Source organism: Ambystoma mexicanum, chromosome 2p, assembly GCF_040938575.1.
Source record: "Ambystoma mexicanum isolate Mex_15411 chromosome 2p, UKY_AmexF1_1, whole genome shotgun sequence".
Classification (NCBI taxonomy): Eukaryota; Metazoa; Chordata; class Amphibia; order Caudata; family Ambystomatidae; genus Ambystoma; species Ambystoma mexicanum.
Genome location: NC_090923.1, coordinates 302,383,771 through 302,404,896, shown reverse-complemented (window position 1 = coordinate 302,404,896; position 21,126 = coordinate 302,383,771). Strand labels below are relative to the sequence as shown.

At 47.7% G+C, this 21,126-nt stretch overlaps 1 protein-coding gene across 11 annotated transcripts in view; it reads left to right on the top strand.

Moving 5' to 3' along the window:
• Window positions 1-21,126, top strand: part of WNK2 (WNK lysine deficient protein kinase 2) — a 1,473,871-nt gene that overhangs the window by 938,320 nt on the left and 514,425 nt on the right. The gene's annotated exons all lie outside the window — the stretch shown is intronic.

Sequence of the window (21,126 nt, the reverse complement as noted above, 5' to 3'; positions counted from 1 at the left end):
GTTAGACTAGAGGGATTGGATAGCATACGGGTAAGCCTGGAAGGATCATAAAATCATAGATTTATTTAGTAAGGACCATAGTTGAATGTGTGTAACTGACTCAAAAGCAGTTTAAAGGTGTATTCATTCCAAATTAATAGACTTTCTTCAGGAAAACACATTTTGGCATCACCATTGAGATTATTGAAATCACTTTTCTAAATCCGGTCTGTGGAGGCGATTCTTTTCCTCACACCAAATTTTCAACCTCTTCAGAATGATCTTCAGCCAAAGAATCAGAAGGAGAAATGGGGCTGTAGTTAGAGGGTAAATTGTCCTTTTTGTGAATCAGAACAATAACTGCTCTTTGCCAATTTCGCAGAATTACTTCAGTAGATTTGTTAAATAATTTTGCCAAAAATGGTACATTGGTATATTAGGGTGAAACGTATAGATCCGCTGGAAAGAGGTGCGGTCATGGAGCTTTATCCATTTTCTTTGAGGTTTATGCCTCTCCAACCTCTACTGAGGTGACGACCATAGATGAAGGCATGGGCTGTCGGTGATCACTGGAGATTAAGCCAACTTGTATCGCTGTTCATAGGTCCTGTGTTAGACGCAGTACCATTATTGATTATCTGCCAGAGCTCCGGATTTTTCCTTAAGATTGTACTTTAACGATTCCCATTGTCTTGTACAAAGTTCTAATAGCACACCTTCATTCTTTATCAAACCAGCGATCATTACAGAATCACACCCTATTCGATGAGGTTTCTAGTCCCGAAAAGGGTTGCAACATTCACTAACTCCTAAAAAAGTGGAATCTGAATAATCTTCGAAAACTGTTAGGTTAGCAAATAATAAGAAAATGTTCGGGACCCAGAAATGCTGCAACTCTGAGTGAAAGTGGTGACTGAACCCCTTGTGTGACTGAGTGGAAAGGACAACCTGGACGCCACGGAGGCCCAAGAGTTCAGGAGAGGTCATAGAGGACATTGTCTGGGGGAGAGACAAGATGTCAAGGAATGATACAACTGTAGCAAAACAAAGTTTTCCACCAAGGATAGTATCAAGAGGTCCTAGGGGAAATGACTAAAAACCAACAAAAAGGAATGACTATGTAAAACCTGTTGGAGGGGCCAAAACAAATGAGGATGCAGAGGTATTCCCAAGCGTGATGTTTAAATCGAATTTTAACCCATCTTTCACCACCCCTCTTTGCTCCAAGGATGCCCTAAACTGTCAGAATGTTCCAACAAGATGGGCAACAAAACGTTTCCAAAACTTGGTCTTAAGCAATCCTGTTAGCCCCAAGGGTATCCTTAGACAACAGGTGTGGCCAAACAAAAGATCGACATCCTAGCAACCTATAATTTCCAGCCCTATAATACAAAATGATACAAAACAGCACATGCTCTGACTCCCTTCAGCTGCATTACTCGCATCACTAAGTCTTCAGCTAATTGGCTCTTTCTCAGGTTTCTGGTTCCTCCTCACCAGGCTTCACAAGTCCCAGATTTTGCCTTCCGGCTTTCTTTAGTGTGGTCCTCTCCAGGCCAAGGATTCAGTTTCCCCCCAGCCCCCACTAAACTCAAAGAATCAACACTCGGGCTTTTCCCTCCTAACCCATAGATGCTGAATCTCCAGCAATAATTCCACCTTCTCCCAGGTGGAGGTCTTTCTCATCCCTCAGGGTTGTAACAGGATCTTCCGGTCCTTCCTGGTAAACAGATTTACGGCCCTTAATTGAGTCAGGCAGCAGTCGCCCTTCCAGGTAGGGAGCAGCAGTAGGTATGTCTACTTCAGGGCATAGTCACAAAAGGACTGCCTGCAGCCTTTTATGCCCTTTAGACTTTCTTTTAAGCTGACTCTGTATTTTCTCTTTCCCCCAGCTTCCTAGATTTCTTTTACTCACTAGTCTAATAGTCCTGGGTTTACAACTATCTCCTCATTGAATACCTATTTGCTCTCGTCGTTTAATTGGGTAAACAGAATTTGGGGCTAGCAGCATTACCTTAACTCTAAAACCTTTTTGGTTTTCATCTGACCCCAGTCAGCAGAGCTACACAATTCCGTGTTCAAGCAAAACACATGGGATAAGTAAGCCTCTGGCGCTTCTCTGCTTCATCCGCAACTCTTGGCCTTTTTCACATTACAGTGCCAGCTACCTGCAGCCAGATGGGCTCCTTGATCAATGCAAGAAACTTGGGGAAGTTTGAACTTTAACTTTTAATGCCTCTTCTCCACCAAGGTTGATTGCATAGCTTGGCATCTACCATCTCTAAGGGAATGACAACAGCATAGGAAATCATGCTCTTTCTAAACCTCTTGAGCCCTCACTAGGCAGAGGCTGGAACACCACCCACCTTAAGCCTCTGTCACTCATTGCCCACATATAAGGAATAGTGAGTGCCTCAGACTCGCCATATCCTTCACACTTTAAAACAGCTCCTATTGGCCTACTGCTGAAAAACATTTTTGGACCTGTCCTTAATAGAGAACTACCACCCCATTTTGAATATCCCCTTTATAGATAAAATCACACAATTGATTTCCCATAGTGAATTACCACAACCAATTTGGCTTCAGACATCAAGGAAGCAGAAAATGCCTGAGACTGGAATAAATCAGCATTGATATTTTATTTATATCACGCTCCTACACAAGTGTTTCAGAGCGCAACAAGGCAAGGGAGGGGAACAAGGGAGAACAAAAACAACGATCTTTCTAGGCCCAGTGACATTGAGAACGTGCATGTGCATGGGAGAGGGAAAGGGGAAGGTGCATGGATGGGGGGAGAAGTGGAAAGTGCGGTGTAAAGGAAAACAAATAAATAATAAGATAAATAAATAATAAAGGCAACAAACATTGGTAGTGCAGCCAGCAAGTGCTGGGTTTAAGGCAGCAGACAGAGTATGTCTGATAAGTGCAGGAAAACAGGGGGCGGGGGGCTGTATGGGTACAGATACAGACCCCAGTGCAAGCGATTGCCCGGATGGCAGTGCAGGTGGGTGGCAGGGTGAGCAGGTAACTGGGCCCGGAAGTCAGAGGATAGGGGAGGGGGGGGGGGGGGGGGGGGGGTGGTGTGTGTGTGTGTGTGTGTGTGTGTGTGTGTGTGAGAGAGAGATCAGCAGGGGGGGAAGATGTCATGACCCTTAACCCTGGCCCTCACTGGCAAGTCCGCCTTCCAGTTAGGGCCAGGTCAAAGGCCTTAAAACCTTATACAAGACTCTCTTGGAGACCGTCCTGGTGCCTTTGGTGCCAGGCTCATAACCATCATGAAGACCAACATTAGAATGGGACTATTTACTTGGGACTATTTAACTTGGGGGGAAAGATGGGGGGGGTGTTTCAGCCAACATGGAGGCACACACATAGCTCAGTTACAAGGAACTGAGCTATGCGGTCTAGTCTTTTGGGTGTGGCAGGCCTGGGACTATTTTACCTGGACTACTTTATCTGAAACTATTTAAACCACACCCAAACGGCAGAACATGCTTCATGTTATTCTGCTGTGGGCAGCGTAACGTTCACCGTGTCCAGTTCTTGATGCCAGTTTACCTGAAACCAAGGACCTGCAGAGAGAGAAAGAACACTACGAAACATACCTGGAATACTGGAATAGTATCCTGTCTTCAATCCATCGCCGACTTCAGTTCCACTCAACTGAAGGTACGAACTCCATCATCCGGCACCGCATGCAACCTGGAATACCATAACCTGGAAAGAGGAGGAGAAAGACGGCATTAATAAGCGTTTACTCACGTTTCCTCCCGAACGAAGAAAGCCACACAATTCTTAACCGAGTACTCATCTCCTGGTCAGTAACATTGCTGGAACATCAAGGCCCTCACCGAGGAACATCGCGATTTACAATGAGAGAAAAGACACAGGTTAGCAATATAAAAAGCGAAACATTGCTGCGCGCTTTACTCACCGGACAGCATCGCGCACACCGCGCTTTCGCCTCCGGCCCATGCTCATCTTCAAACTGCATGACAACACCAAAATACCTTTCCATACCTAAAAGGAAAGAAGCAAGGCAGTATTATTCGAACTAAGAGGAACATAGAACTGCATATAAAGACTGTAAAGCTGCAAACCTATGGAGTCGAAGCAGTCCTGGATTCCCACAGGGGGCTTGCACCAGTGAAGTAACTTGGTCGCTGCTCGCCCCCTGCATCTACTCGCCCCTGCCACGAGGAGCAGGACGGAGAATCCACCTTTTACAATATTAAGGTGAGGAGAAGGTCCAAGGGGGAGGATGGAGTTGAGGCCAAGGGAGGTGGGAAAACATAAAGACAATCTGGTATTGAATCCAGCTCTCCTATATTGCAGACCCATCTTTAACCAGAGGCCTTACCCAGGGACCGGGAGAGGGTTCGAGAGTGCAAATCATCCAACCAGGGCTGGGTGGCGTCCCCGTGGATACCAGGTGAGCGAAAGAGAGGAGGGGCGAAAGCAGAAGCAAAGGGAAAGGTCTTGAGGTGCTTCTGGAACTGGAGATGGTTCTCAAGTTTCAGAGTGGCAGGTAGGCTGTTGCAGAAGGAGGCCTCAGACAGAGATCTATCTCTAACACGTTTCTTTGAAAAACTACTAACCCTGAGGGAGTTGGAGGAGCAAAGAGCTCGAGAGGGGAGGTATTTACAGAGGGACAGTTGAAGGTATTTCGGACCCAGGCCCGGGAAAGCCTTGTGGACAATGCAAAGGGTTTTGAATTTAATCGTTGCATCCACTGGGAGCCAGTGGAGAGATTTCAGGGCTGGAGAGATACAATCCCAGTGCTTGAGGCCAAGGACAAGTCTTGCAGTCCTGTTCTGGATGAGTTGCAAAGGGCAGAGAGTATAGGCAGGTCGATTTAGAAAGGGGCTGTTACAGTACTCCAACCTAGAAAGAACCAGGGCTCGGGAGACAGTGAGCTTTTGGGGGAAGGAGAGGAAAGACAGAGTAGCTCGGAGGAGGTGCAATAGGAAGTTTGACTTTTTAGCGACATTGGAGATGTGGGCAGAGAAGAAAAGCTATGAATCAAAGATTACCCTGAGGTTTTTAGCCTCGCAGGTGGGGGTAGGAGGAAGGCCAATCGAGGCCGGCCAGAGAGTGAGGGGGAAAGGAGGGTGAATGTGTGCTGATGAGGAAGATTTCCGACTTGCTGGCATTCAGGCAGAGACCGTTGGCAGCACACCAATCCTGAATGGCAGATAGGCAATCTGAGATGAGAGAAGGATAGGAAAAGGCAGAGGGACCCCTGAAAATGTGTTGTCAGCATAGCACTGGAAGTTGGAGCAGAAAATTGCAATGCGGTAGGCGAGAGTTGCCAGGTTTTGGTTGAAAAGCCAGGGCAAGAGGTTAGACCCCTGGGGAACACCACAGGTAGAAAGGGAGATGGATGAAAGGAAGGCCGCAAGTTGGACCTGGGAGGGTTGATCAGAGAGGAAAGAGGTCAGCCAGGCCAGGGCTTGATCAGTGATACCCAGGTTGTCATGGAGACTGTTGAGCAGGATGGTAGAGTTGACTGTGTCGAAGGCAGAAGATAGAGTAGGACGAGGACAGAGGGAATGTTGGAGTCGAGGTTGGAGAGCAGATCTTCACTGATGTTTAGGAGAGCAGATTCCGTGCTTCTGGCACCTCTAAAGCCAGACTGATGGTCGTGAAGACAGCCAAGAGAATCAGAATGAAGGTTAATCTATGAGATGGCAAGCTTTTCCAAGAGTTTGCCAAGAAAAGGAGTAATGGAGATTGGGCGATAGTTAATCGGACAAAAGGGATCAGCTGTGGGTTTCTTGAGCAGAGGATTCACAAGTGAGTGCTTCAGAGGGGAGGGAAAGGCTCCTGAAGCAAAGGAGAGGTTGCAGAAATCAGCAAGGGCCAGAGTGAGGGTATCAGTGTGGTCCTTGATGGTTTTAGAGGAACAGGGATGAACCTGTTTTGACAAGGCTTTCATCGATCAGACTTGTCTAGAGACCTTGTCAACTAAGAAAAGAGGAAAGGACGAGAAAGAGGTTGGGGGGGTGGCTGAAGGAGGGCCAGGGTTCAAGGAAGGAGAGGAGAGAGGAGGGGGCGAAGGGTGGACAGGATGTCCTTGGTTTTTTAGATGAACTGGGAGGCGACAGGAGGGGTAGAGACTGTAGCAGGGTTGGGCAGCTCTTTCCAGATTTTAAATAGTTTGGCCCAGTTTTTAGATGCCGCAGAGACAAAGGCTTGGACGTGGGCTCTCTTCCTGGCGTGGACAGAGAGTAGCTATTGCCTTTGGAGCAGGCAGCAGGCCAGTTTGTCAGAGGATGAACAAGAAGCCCTCCATTTCTTCTCAGCCACCCTACACTTCCGTTTAAGCGTAGCTAGGTCAGAGTCATACAAAGAATTGCACTTGGCTTTGGGCTTCAAACAGATCCTCATGACAGGGGCAAGGCCATCAAGAGTATCAGAAATAGAAGAGTAGAGCAAAGACAGAACTGTGTCAGGATGTGAGTCAGCCAGAGGTGGGGATGGGGGGGGAGAAGGTGGCAGAGAAGGCCTCCAATGACACACGCTTCATAGGCCGGATGTCCGAGAAGGTAGGTGGCAGTGTTGGGGTAGGCTTGGTCCGGGGGGAAGAGAGGGTGAAATGAGAGGAGAGGAGGGAATGATCACTCCAGGAGAGAGGAGTGGTCGGAGGGATGGAGAGGGGGAGGTCAGAGCAGAGCAAGACATCAATTGTGTTCCCTGCAGAGTGAGTCGGGCCAGTGGGGAGGATAGAAGGGGAGAGGGAGTTGCAGAGGTCACAGAAGAGTACAGAGGAGGAACAAGGAGAGTCAAAATGGATATTGAGGTCACCAAGGAGGAGGAGTTGAGTGGTTGAGGCCAGGAGGGAGGAGGAGAGGTCCATCCACTCAGAGAGAAATGTGGTGATTTGAGCAGGAGGCCGGTAGATAGTAGCCACAGTAGGAGAATGGCTATGAGAGAGAGCCTGCAGACAAGGCATACAAAAGAGGATTAAGTCTGAGTGGGAATGATAGAGGCAGGAATCCACTCAGGAAAGATCAGGACTACATCCCCCCTGCCCCCCCAGACGGGGAGGATCTGGGTGTGGAGAGGATCTTGTAGCCATCAGTAAGGAGAGACAGAGCTGGCTGTGAACCATGTCTCGGTAAGACCAAGGACATCAAGTTCAAGTTCTTAAAGGAGGTGGAAGATGTCAGAGGAGTGTTTGACAGCAGAGCGAGAGTTGAGAGTGGCAAACTGAAGAAGGTTGCCAGCCTTAAAGATCTTCTGGGAGGAGTACACATCAGAGGTATGCACTTCGGAGGCGAAGGAGCCCTAGATGGGGCAGAGGATGAGAGAGAGAGGGCAGGGTAGCCAAGGGGGGGAGAGAGGAGAGGACAGCAGGAGATGAAAGGAAATTGATGAGGCAAGGGAAGCGCCTATCAAAGAGGAGGAGATTGGCCTGACGCCCTTGGACCATGACAGTGCCATTAAGGTTGACATTAATGATGACTTTAGATGAGTCGAAGGAAGCCATGAGAACTTCCCAGCGGGTGCCACCATTAATGGGAGAGGAGGAGACGGGACAGAGCACAGAGATCATATAAAGAGTCCATAGATCTGGCGAAGGAACGAGAAAGAGGATGTGAGTGAGGGTCTGTCTTGAAGCATTGGAATAGGTGTCCGCGATAGGGAGACCAGGTTTGGAGGCCAAGATATCTTTTTTGAGCTTCTTCCTCCCAGACTTAGTGAGAAGGAAAGGGATCGTCAATGGGGAAGCAGTTGGAAAAGATAGGAGAGACAGAGCGGTTGGAGTGGTGGCGAGGAAAGGAGGGAGTAGCAGGGAGCAGTGGAACAAAGAGAGCAGTGAAGTCACTGGGCCGGCAAGTTACAGAGAGAAGCAACAGTTACAAGCAAAGTGCAGAGTGGCAAAAACAGCAAGATTTGACTTTAGAACCAAAAAGCAAAAAAACTGCAAGATTTGACTTTCCGACTGGGTTCAGATGTAAGCAAAGGGTCTAACAATGCAAAGCAAATCAGAATGTAAACATGGGAGAAACAAGCAGAAGGAACAATTAGTCAGAAGGGGGTAGGAGTGAATCTAGAAGGAGGGAACTAACCCACAATTAAGGAGGTTACAATGTCAAAGCAGTCCGTATTTCTTAAAGGAGTATGGTGGCATCATCTTTATGATTAGGGTGTACAGATGAAGGAAGGAAGGCTGCTTACCCCCACTGCCTCAGACAAAGAGAACGAAGGCGGCCGTCTTGGAAATGCTGCAGGTCGCAGAGAATGGCGGGCAACACGCTTATAATGCGCAGTAAATGCAGTGATTATTTCATTTTTTTCAAAATAAAACATTTTGGAAAAATTCAGTTTTTCACGTTGCAAATTTCTTCTTTGATCCCCAGGAGGTTTATTGAGATCAAACAATTCCACCTACCTCGTGGAGGAGGATTTCAGCAGCCTGACAGGACCACACATCGTGCATTGCAGAATGGAAGGGCGGTGTGGATGCATGACCTCGCGCTCCGGTGTAGAGGAAAAGAAGGCAGTGGACCTTGGTGAGGGGGGCCGGCTAAAGCCTGCCAGCCCCCAGTTGATTAGTATGAGGCAGTAGACCTAATTGTTAGACCGGTCAGCAACCTATGATCCATTCAGCCTTACTAAACTGTGCTCTATACTACACCACCAAATAGGTGTAGAAGGAGTAGTACTGAAGGGCTCAAATGACTTCTAATAGTGCACAACACAAGTGAGATTAAAAGAATTCACTTCCACTAACTCAGAATCCTCGTTCAATAATCCCACCATGGTTTCTGAATGTGACTATTAAACCTCTGGCAGACCTAAGAGACCTTGTCACCATAAACCTTCTATTCTTACTATTCACAGATTCTTTGGAATAGTCCATCTGCTGCCAACCTCTCTTGGCAATGCTTTCAATTGTCTTCATATGGTACAGGATTGGTCTACAGACCACAATCTATGCATGACCACACACAAAACTGAGATGATTTGTTTTTGGGCCCTTTCAACAAGACTTCAAACAAATCTCCAAAGCCAGGGACCTAAATAGGTTATTTGCTAACCAAAGGTCTTTTGTGGTGAGTTGTAGAAACTCCCCATACTTTTGTGTGGGAGTGGGGGCAAGTGACTGTGGCCTGGGTTGGGCCAGCCACTACCCGATGTGCCTCCCACAAGGTGGATGGAATGGGATTCTGTGGGCTAGTCTTCCCCTTGGCATCCCTTTGAAGCTAAAACAACAAACTTCCTCTGTAGGGATGAGTTGGAACTACAGGTGCCAGCATGCCCCAGGATAGCCACACTCCAATAATGAATGTGACAAATGTAAATGTGTCCTCGGTAATATCAGAATAGCAAAGCCATTAAATACGCACAGTGAAGACCGAGTTCTAAAGCACATGCCCACCATAGTACCGTAACCAGTTTGTACCCTGAAGTTCGCAAGCAGATTTAAGAAACCAAACCACAAGGAACTCATTCAAAATGCTCACCTTCTGAGCAAGAGCGCTTGAAACAGCAAGCTGAATGCCGCAAAAGCACCACACTCTCCGCGAATTGGAACTGGCACCAAGGGCTCCATTCAAAAGGACTATCTAGCAGTTCAAACAACATTTAGATCCTGACCACAAACCTATAAGGGAGTTAACAAGCTGAAGAGTCCAAAGCTGCATGAGAGAAAGTGGGGAAAATGCAAGTCACTCACGAATCCTGAAAAACAGACCAGGTTTCGTCCACTCCTTGGCTACACCAGGACAAAACTACCTGGTAAGAGCTAGTACATTTGCTGATTACCGCAACAGTTAAATCGGCAAGGATAATCCAGAAGAGGGGAAGCTGTGTTGGGGAGAATTCCTAGCCACTGTGTTTGATACCAGAGCAAAGGTATGAAGGCAAGGCTACTGCCTTGAGAAACCTGAGAGAAGAGGAACCCTTGGCATGAGTGTAAGAATATAGTCAATCTGAAAAGCACCCTTAATTAGGGGATGATACATACCCGTTACTGTTGTTCTGTTGAGCGAATCCAAGGTTTTCGAGGGAGACATTGGAGAGAAACCAAGCATGTAAAGGGACTTGGGAGAAGTTAGAAAGAATCCAAGGTCATGAAGAGACTTGAGAAGGTTGATGTGCTACAGACACGAGAGGTTATTGGGAGGCCTGACAAATGTGTGCTAACTGGAATTACTGCAGAAGTGGAACCATGAGTAACCCCAGGGAGGCACTATCCAGGAAGCCATTTGATACATGCACTCTACAGGTAACTGGTGTACTAGCCTCCCAATAAAAAAGAAAAGGCAAATATAAAAACAAAAATAAGGATGTAAAAATACTCTCAGCAAAAATGTGGAATCCACTAACATATGCACTCCTTGTTCCGCCCACAAACCTCCCGGATATGTTCAGGACCATGGTACCAGCAGAGTAATGCTACAGAAAGATCACCATTATTGATGCTTTCTCTAAAGAGGAACTTTAAGGAGAACATTAATCGTTTACACTACTACTCTACCCCACACTACTACCCTACCTACATGATATCCTCCCCACCACAAGCTACCTATTCTTCCAAACCTGCCCATCTGAAGCTAAGCTCCTTAACCACCAGCTGACATTTAACACACCCTACTCCCAACAGCCACTCGACTACACCTCACCCTCCCTATCTCACCCCTGCGCACCTACCCAATGTCAGTCTAATGTACCTCTCCCACACCCAGTCATCTTACCTTACATCTGCCTACAAGCCCCCCACTCACCCAAGCTCACTCCTTTCGACTCACGCTACTGCACCATGCCTACTGAGTCCCAGCTTAACTTACCCATTCTTCCTTCCACCTTAGAATACTCCTCCAATCGCCGTGCTTAATTTAACAGTTTTAACATTTGATGAGACGTCTTTCTACTATGTTTACCAACATTGTGCCCGCAAACACTAACTTGCAGACACGTTTGGAATTACTGGGTAAGAAAAGCCCAAATATTTGCTTAATTCTCACCTGAAAATGTACAATAAACTGCAAACGCCAAAACTATTGCTGTTGCGAGTGCTAGTTTTAAATGTTCTTTTCTTGCCCATGTTGATGGACCCATTATTTGCTGCCAAATTGGTGAGCTTTCAAGCTGTCTTCAAATAGCCTCCTGTATCCCTGCTGCTGGTGCAGATGGGCATCTGGGCACCCAGTACAGTTGAGCCGGGTCAGAAACAGGTCCTTGGGTTCCACTGGGCTTGCCAATGAAGGTCAGTAGCTCAGATCAGAGACCGGCAGCGAATCAGGTTAAGGCACCAGGTGGCGCTTAAGTGAATGAGTGAAGAAACTGCTGCAAAAGAAAAAGGTTAAGAGGAAAGCCGCAAAGCCATAAAAATAAGACTGGGAACAGAAAAAGGGTCATGCGCACAAGGTCTTCCACATCTAGGTCATATATTCAGGATGTGGGGAATTCAAAATGCTGGAGGACAGAACCTTTCCTTTCCTGGGTGAACCAAAGGCAGTGAGCCCACACAAAAAACACCCAGAACACTCTAAATGGAGAAGGGGGTGAATAATTACATTTGTGTGACAACTGCACCCCCCAAATAACTAGTGAGGTTGAGTATACACACAGACCCCAGCATACCCCCCTCCTGCATTAATAAATCCATGTTAGCGAGCCCCCATCTCGCCCGATCAACACAAACATACAAAGTGAAGGGCAAGAGAACGGGACAGTGGTGTTTAAAAATGTACCTGTTAGAGAGGACGATTCTTCTGTCATGTTGTGCGGAGGCAGCCTGGTAGGACGGGCACCTCATAGGTGACTGGCAGACACCAAGGTGGCGTATGGGAGGGTGCAGAAATGAGGGTTGAAAGCACAGATGAGGACTGGAACGGAAAGGGAGGACAATCTGACACATGAGAGTATGAGCTATGGGGGGATAAAATGTGCACCTAAAGTAAATGCCAGGGCACCCCAAAAACCCCATTTGAACTGTGTGGCAAGTGAGTTGGAACAATGCAAGGAGGAACTTTAGGGTGTAAGGAGCCTGGAGACCATAGAGCAGCACTGGGTTGGACGTTAGGACCTTAAAACAATGGAAACCAAAATGGCAAGGGCCAAAACTGCGAATTTTAAAGGTCGATTTTTTTTTTTTTTTTGTATAGCTCATTTTAAACACTAAATGGATGGGGCCGGGGGATTTAGGGTATACAATACGGTAGGAGGGTGTGCCTCAAAGTTCCAGGAGCTGACGACGCACCAGCACGCGGAAGAGCAGCCCCGTTGCTAAAGGCCTTGGTAACCGAGGGTTAATAAAGACACTACCACTGGAAAAGAACCGAGACACATGCTAGATCGCAGAGCGGTATGATGAGGCATTGGCAGCTATATGCTTCAAAATGAAAGAAAAAATCATGAAGTATAGACTGTGAAGATACAATATTGACGTGGGACAATAAGAACCCATAGATGAATGCCTGACTAGCGTGATGTGGCACTGTGCTGTTGCGACATTCTGCCATGGTGTTGCAGGATCACTCTTGTCCAAGAAAAGCTAGTGCAATGTATAAACCCCACATTAAACAGGCTATAACTATTGCCAACAGTGTGGAAGAAAGGGTGAGCATTCAACGACAATGAACCAGGAAACCGGGTTCAAGCGATGGGAACGCAATCTGGCACCGCACTGCCAGGCAGCAGGACTGAAAAAGTAGGTGGAAAAATCTCTAGAGGGGCATCATTAAGACTGAGAATATTTGCACCAATTAAGAGACAAATACATGGCAAATGAGTGCTGTCTGGCAAAAGACGCTAAATGCACCAATTTTGCCAAATGTTGCTGACAGGCACGTCATTTCACTAAAATGCCATGGGTAGCGAAAGTGACATCACACGACCCTTGACCTCCTGATGACATCACAGGAAGTTATGTAATTTGACCCCTCCCCAAGTGACATCACAGGAAACGACTTTCAGATGTTTTACATGCATCAATCACCCGTGTTTCCAGGTGTTCTCATTTCAGCCAGATATAGGACCCGAGGCACAGATGAAGGCATGATTTGTGCACAATTATACATTTAGGATATGCCATTTTCCAATTTCTATGTGGGGTATATAATGCAGTATTTGTAACAGGGTAATCAAAATCTGTAACACAGGCTACAGCTAGTATATGAAACATCTATAGATCAATGGACACAGCAGTACATGTTATCTGTGGCTTTGCTGTGTAAAGATGATAAAGCACTGACCTGGGGAGGCGTGCGCTGCTGTTTAACCAGGAGAAAAATGCTGCACTAGCACTGCATGAAAATGAAATCATTGACGGTATCAACAAAATTCCCTTGTTATAAATGTATCTGAGTCAGCTACCACTACGATAGAAGAAACCTATTAGACTGGTCTGTGTGCAGAGAGGGGAGTGCACCTGATAACGTTATCTTTGCTGGAGTATAATACCTGGGAAAGGTTATTTCAATAAACCCAAGACCACCCCATAGTTTTTAATATCTAAGCGTAAAACTGGGTGCCAGAGGACTTAAAACATCTTTTTTTAATGTAATATCATTGCTGCACACATACATCCATAGCACCCTGCAGTTATTTAAAATTGAAAGCACCCACAAGCTGCGTCTCACCCGGGGACTCGCTGGCAGACTTCAAAGCTTGCACTGCACACTACCCCTTTGCCAGAACCAGTGGTGGCCAATGGTGTAGCACAAAATTTGGCAGCTACCCTACGGGCCACGCTGTGGGCCCCAAACCCCCAAGAACAGGGCACGCCACACCCCGGGTCGGTCCGGACCACCTCGTGTGCACAATGTCCATTATGATTGTGCCGCTACAAGGGCATGACCTGTTACAAGTTAAAGTCACTACTACAAGTGAAAGTGAAAGCTGCCAGAAGCACAGAAACTGCTCTCCTGAACATCCGTGAAGATCTGCTCTTCAACTTTGACTCTAACATTCCCTCTGTCCTCACCCTACTCGATCTCTCTTCTGCCTTTGACACGGTCAACCATACCATCCTGCTCAACCGTTTCCGTGATAGCCTGTGTATCACTGATCAGTCTCTGTCCTGGCTAACCTCTTTCCTCTCTGATCGACCCTCCCAAGTCCAACTTGGGTCCTTCCCATCCTCTATCTTCCTCTCTACCTGCGGCGTTCCCCAGGGGTCTAACCTCTCGCCCTGGCTTTTCAACCAATACCTGGCAACTCTCGCCCACTGCATTGCCATTTTCTGCTCAAATTTCCAGTGCTATGCTGACGACACTCTACTCATTTTCAGGCTGCCCTCGGCAATCTCCTCTCCCACTCTCATATCCAATTGCCTAACTGCCATTCAAGATTGGTGTGCCGCCAATGATCTTTGTCTGAATGCCAGCAAGACGGAGATCCTCCTCACCGGCACACCTTCACCATCCTTTCCCCTCACTCTCTGGCCAGCCTTCCTTGACCTTGCTCTACCCCTACCTACGAGGCTAAGAACCTCTGGGTCATCTTTGACTCCACACTTTCCTTCTCCGCCCACAGCTCCGATGTCTCTAAAAAGTCAAACCTCCTACTGCACCGCCTCAGAGGTACTCTGCCTTTCCTCTCCTTCCCCCAGAAGCTCATGGTCTCCCAAGCTCTGGTTCTCTCTAGGTTGGACTATTGTAACAGCCTCTTTCTAAATCTGCCTGCATCTACGCTCCGGCCTCTGCAACTAATCCAGAACAGGACTGCAAGACTTGTCCTTGGCCTCAAGCCCTGGGATCGTATCGCGCCAGCTCTGAAATCTCTCCATTGGCTCCCAGTGGATGCAAGGATTAAATTAAAAACCTTCTGCAGTGTCCACAAGGCTTTCTTGGGCCTGGATCCAAAATGCCTTCAGCTATCTCTCCGCACATACCTCCCCTCTCAAGCTCTTCACTCCACTACCTCTAACTCTCTCAGGGTCAGTCGTTTTTCAAAGTAACAAGCTGGGGGTAGATCTCTGTCTTCGGCTGTGGCCTCCCTCTGTAACAACCTCCCTGCCACTCTAAAACTTGAGGAGAACCATCTGCGGTTCCGGAAGCACCTCAAGGCCTTCCTCTTTGCTTTTGCCTTCGCTCCCCCTCTGCCCTGTTCTCTCTTGGCACTGTGCACCTGGCCACCCTCTGTCCTCCGGGCCCAGGTACCTGCTCACCCTGCCACCCTCCCGCACGGCCTCCGGGCCACCCCTTGCACTGGGGTCTGTATCTGTTCCCATAGAGCACCCCCTTTTTCTTCCTGCACTTATCAGACCTACCCTGTCTGCTGCCTTAAACTCAGCACTTGCCACTTGCTGGCTGCACTACCACTGTTTGTTGCCTTTATTATTTATTTATTATCTGTTTCTTCTTTGCTCCGCACTTTCCACGTCTCCCCCCCCTTCCATGCACTTTTCCCCTCCCCCCTCCCATGCACTTGCGCATTCTCAATGTCACTGGGCCTAGTAAGATCGCTGTTTTGTTCTCCCCTGTTCCCCTCCCTTGCCTTGTCGCCCTCTGAAACACTTGTGTACAAGCACGATAGAAATAAAATATCAATATCAATAAAGAAGTAAATCTGTTTTTCAATCGAAGCTTAAATCTTTAACGTAACATATCCACAAATATACCAGCCACCAGTGGTTGCTGGTGAGTTGTTGTTTTGGAGGGTATAAATATTTGCCAGAAGTATGTGATTGCGACTGAGCATAGTGAGGGAGACCGAGCTAACGAAAATGAGTTGGAGGGGGAGACCAGGGGGATTCTTCTCCCTCCCCAGAGTAAATGTTTTGAATAATGGGTTAAAATGGTGCATTACACATCACACTTTCTGGGAAAATGTGGGTAAAAGTACAACAATGTGGGTAAAAGTCAACAATTGGTTTTGCAGGATGTAGGGTAAATCATGAAAAAGGTAAAATGGATGCAAGACACCAAATGTAAACGGAGCATTTCCCAATGCATTATCATGCTGGTCCCTGCAATATATGCCAATATAAAAAAAATGTTATGCTGGCTGTGCCCATACATTTCCATGCTTGCTCCACCAACATATACCAGTATCCCCACATAACACCATACATATGTTCGCTTTATGACTTTTTTCTGTAGTATCATTACTGGCACTGGGCACAAAACTGGCTCTGCCAATATATGCCAGTACTCCTATGCAAGTACATACTCCCGTTGGTTTGGCCATTAAAAGCGACATGTCAATCTGAAAACCTGTTCAAACTGTTTCCAGTGTAAGCCAGTCTAGACCCATAAGCACACTTATCTTGCTTGATTCATCATAGATGCACAGTTAATAAAATGTCATGCTACAGTGAACAATATACAGGCTGTTACACCAAAACATAAGTCTACCGATCGAACACTGCTTATCATGCTTGCTTTTTTAAAGATTCCGAGTAATAAATATCATGCCACAGTAAGAAATGGCTAGACTGACTGCACCCAAATGCCAGTCTAGCCGGGGAAGGGCTCACATGAACTTGCCGTTGCTCACAAATACCAGTAAAACATGCAAAGTCAATAAAGGATGTGGCAAAAATGCTCCAGTGATCCCCAATCTCCCAGGGCCTTACACACACATGCATCCCCTTTCACCCACAGGTCGCTCACCCATACATCTCCTCTCTCATTCACTCACACTGGATTTACCACACAGGCACAGACCAAACCCCACTCAGAATATTCAAACACACACTACCACATGTATGCTCATTCACCCACACCTTCTCGTGCATGGATTCATTGCATTATCTACACAGGCACACACCCACATACTCAGAATATTCAAAAACACGCCATCACATTCATAGTTATTCATCCACCAGTCGCTCACTCATACACCTTTTCATACCTTCACCTATTGCATTTTTTACTTAGGCACACACCCACCCAGAACATTCAAAAACACACATCACATCCACCCACCAGTCACTCACACCTTCTCTTACATCCACTCATTGCATTCTCTACACATGCACACACCCACCCACCCAGAACATTAAAAAACTCACATCACTTCTCATTCACCCACACACTTTCTCAACATCCAGTCATGCTACACCAAGAGCACCCATTTTTTTTGTTCCCCCAAATTCTTTTTTTTTTCTTAAAGGTTGGAGTCACAAGGGAGTCCCCAGAGGTTGCAACTGTGGGCCCCAGGGGTCAAATCAACCTCACCAAGGACACTCTGTGTAAGATGCAAAGCGGAAATCGAATTGACAAAACCCATGCAAATAAATCTGGGGCAAGTTAAAGTGTGGCAGCTCTGCTAATGGCCTCCGTGCAAAGCCCAAAGTATTTCAAATAAAACAATGTCCTTGCCGGTTCCCGAAGCGTGAGAACCCAGCATCTGCTGTCGGAAGGTGCTGTGAATCATCCGTGACTGGATGTAAGCCTGTCTTTTCAGCCCGAGCACAGATGTCTGGTCCGAAGAGAAGGTGAGCCCTGAGAGCAGGAGACGGCTCCAAAATGGTGAGCAGGGGCATATGAAATTGAAGATGGGGGGGGGGATGCCCACCAAAGAGAGCGAAGCGGAAGAGGAGATGGATCCGGCTGGTCCCAGAAACGCAGCAGAAGGAATGACCTGGTGGGCCTGGTGAATGTACGGCAGCTTGGCAGACTGCATACCCCGGAGCCCGCAAAGACATTGCTACGCCGTCTTGCAGAGGCGGCTGGCTCCTCCTCCCTCCACCCGAACCTCCATTGATGCTCTCGCCGTAGTGCTCCCCCCCCCCTCCAGCTGAGCCTCCATCAGTGCTCTCGCCGGAGCACACACATTCCCTTGCCCAACCCACGAGTCCCGACACAGCAGTCTTTATTACCGTGACTCACTGGGACGCCCCTACATCTGGGCTAGGCCGGCAGAGGCCCCGCTGGAAGTTCCAGAAGCCCCTGAGGTTGAGACAATTACACGCTCTTGCCAGCCTGGGAAAGCGCCTTACGCCTCCCGCAAGATAAAAGGAGGTGCACTACTGGAATGGGGGACAGTTACTGAGTCAATTCATCTTCTTACTGGATCTGGCAGTGCCCACCTGCTCTTCGCTGCTCCCTACATAAAAACCACACAGGCACAGACTGATAGATCATGGCACCACAGACCAGGTGAGTCATCACTAAACTGGGCCACTAAGTGAAATTGGAGATCAAGCTGCTGAATTTCCCCCCTGGGCCCGGAGAGATAGAAGTAAAAAGGCACCTTAACTGCCTGCTCCTCCCTGTGGAAACACCATAGCGCTTAAGGGTACAAGTGTCATCGGACACAACAGTCTACCAGTGATCCATAAACTGGCTCGCAGCGTCGCGTAAGCCCACTTGGAGGCACCCCAATTGACCATAGGCTCCCGAGACATTCCAAAAGCAGGTCATATAGCTTGGACATCTGGGCCGCGGGTCCTGAGACCCCAGGGACAAAGTCCCATTGGCGCAAAGTCATGAGTAACTGTCGCCCCATGAAGATAAGAGCCTTCACGCATCTCTACTAAGAATCCATCAGCATGTCTAAACACCCCAAAACCCCAAAGAGTGGGGACATCTCTACCATGTTGCCTTCAGAGGAAAAGGGTGAATAAAACGAGATACACCCAAATCCCCACCCCGCGCCTTGCCGGGACTAGTTTGTCAACTAGCCACCAAAGAAGACATCCATGCGTTCATGCTGGATATCAAATCGGAATTCCACAGCTGCATGACAGAGCTCTCCACTAAACTTGAACATATAGATCAGAGGGTGACTGAAATGGAGCAGAGGCTGGGGGAGGTGGAGGACCAAACTCGGGAGGAGGCAGCATTGCTTCTCGAGGTGCAACAGAAGCTCTGGGCCCTAGCAAACAAACTAGATCCTGAAGTACAAGCATGAAGATTTAGAAAATGAGGCCTGAAGAAATAATCTGCAAATCAAAGGTGTGCCCTCCTCGGTACAGGACCAGGGCCTGGTGGAATATGTAGGCTACCTGTTTAGTCCCTCCTGCCACATCTTGAGAAACCCCATCTTCTGTTAGATCGCACCCAGAGACAGCGCACTCGTAAGGGTATGGAGTCAGAATTTCCCCAAGATGTAATCACCCAAGTCCACCTCTATACGAAGAAGGAAGCAATTATAGTGATTGGTCGTACTCGGGAAGAGTTGACCTTCCAGGGGTCATCCCTGGAGATCTTCCAGGATCTAGCATCTGCGACGCTACAGAAACGGAGAGCACTCACACCGCTGACAGTTTCTACGAGATCAGAAGATTCAATAGATCAGGCTGTTCCCGACGGCTGTCCAATACTCCTACAAAGAGGCCTCCCGGACTATCTCCTGCCTAGAAGATGCGGAAATGATCCTGAACCCCTCTTCACCAGACAAAGGAGGTAACCCATCTCCCGACACTCCCACAGGAACAGAAGATCTTCTTCCGAAAGCGAGGCGAGCGGTGTCGAGAGTCCAGAGAGGCTGTAATACCAGTAAATTGTTGTCACACACCTTACCCCAGAGAGACCGATGACGGCAAGACTTCTAGCTCCCTAAACTCAGTGCCCTGAATAATTGCACACAACAGCAACCGGAGAAACAGGGAACACGTTGATCGCTATGATGGGCCCAGCAAGGTCCGAGCCTGACTCCAGGGAGGATGTCACCAGAAAGACCTTAGAGTGAGCTGCCGATGATTTCGAGCAGCCAAAAAGTTCGGAGTCCACGGTTGGATCTCATTTTGAGGTTGTTCGGATTTTCTTTGGTTAAAAATTTGGTTGGAGCATATGTGCAAGAATTATCATGTTTCGAATGGCTGCCGCTGTGTACCTGAATTCCCCCCTCTTGCTCCCCAGTGACACCACACCACACTGTGTACTTTATCTCCCTGAATATTAAGGGCCTTAATTCTACAGTGAAACAGAAATCCATACTGAAACGATTGAAAGACTTGGAGGGCGCAGTGATATTTCTCCAGGAAACTCATCTTCTCCCAGTAGACTATGCTCGTCTCCGGAATAGGCATTTCCCAAGGCAGTTCCTGGCCTCCAAGAATTGGGGGACAGCGATCTTAATGGCAAGGGACATTTCCTTTGAGGAACTGGACATGCTCACAGACCCGGGCGGCCGATATGTGGGAGTGAAGGGGATGCTTTGTGGCCAACTGCATTCACTGGTTTCGGTCTATGTCCCGAACAAGGGCCAGGAATGTTTCCTGGCAGAATTGAAAACTTCCCTCCTCCCATTCTTGGAGGGCCAGGTGATTATTGGGGGTGATTTCAACAGCGTTCCTAACCCAGACAAGGACAGAACACATTCCCCGTCCCCCAGGGATTACGAAATAGCGCTGGGTATCCTTCATCTGTTTAGATACTGGGAGTCGTGGACACTTGGAGAGTGCTTCACCCTGAGGAAAGAGACTTCACCTTTTTCTTACAGGCCCTCCTTTCCTCTTCACTCATAGATTTGATCCTGGCTTTGCCCCAATTTTGGTCATTCATGAATAAAGTGTGTATTGCCCCGGAGGTTCTCACTGACCATGCCCCAGTGTTGCTAGAAATCAGATCTTGGAAACCATTCCCTGGGCCCAGACCACAGTGGTGTCTATATGACCCAATTTTAAATTATATGGCTTTAGGAGATGATGTAGCTACTGCAATTAAGGATTACTTCAGAGAAAAGCCCACAGAGTTAACCTCTCCAGCTACAACATGGGACGCCATGAAGCGGTCGTCAGGGGGATCCTGAAAGCACTTACGACAGCATACCACAAACAGAAAAGGCAGTCCAGATACCTCCTGGAACAAAAAATCTTAGATTTTTTGTAGGCAGATCTAAAAAAGGGTGGTCCCCTAAGGTCCATACAGCTCTCTGTGTAGCCCGTAATAAGCTAGAGGCCCTATATGGGCAGGAAACAGTGCAAACCCTGCTGTCAGTCAAATAGGGATACTATGCCATAAGTAACGAGGCTAACCGTCTCCTGGAGAAGAAATTAACAAAAACCAGAAAACGTAACTTTATCATAGGCCTCCGAGACCAGCATGGGGCAACACATTATGGAGAACAGGACAAGCTGAAGCTAACACAGGATCACTTACTTGAGACTATGGCCAGTATGGGTAGATCGATGGAGGCTCAGACAATATATCACGGAAGCAGCTCTGCACCAGATAGCCTGGGAGGACATGAAGAGCCTAGAAGCACCAATCCAGCAAGAGGAAGTGGAGGCAGTAA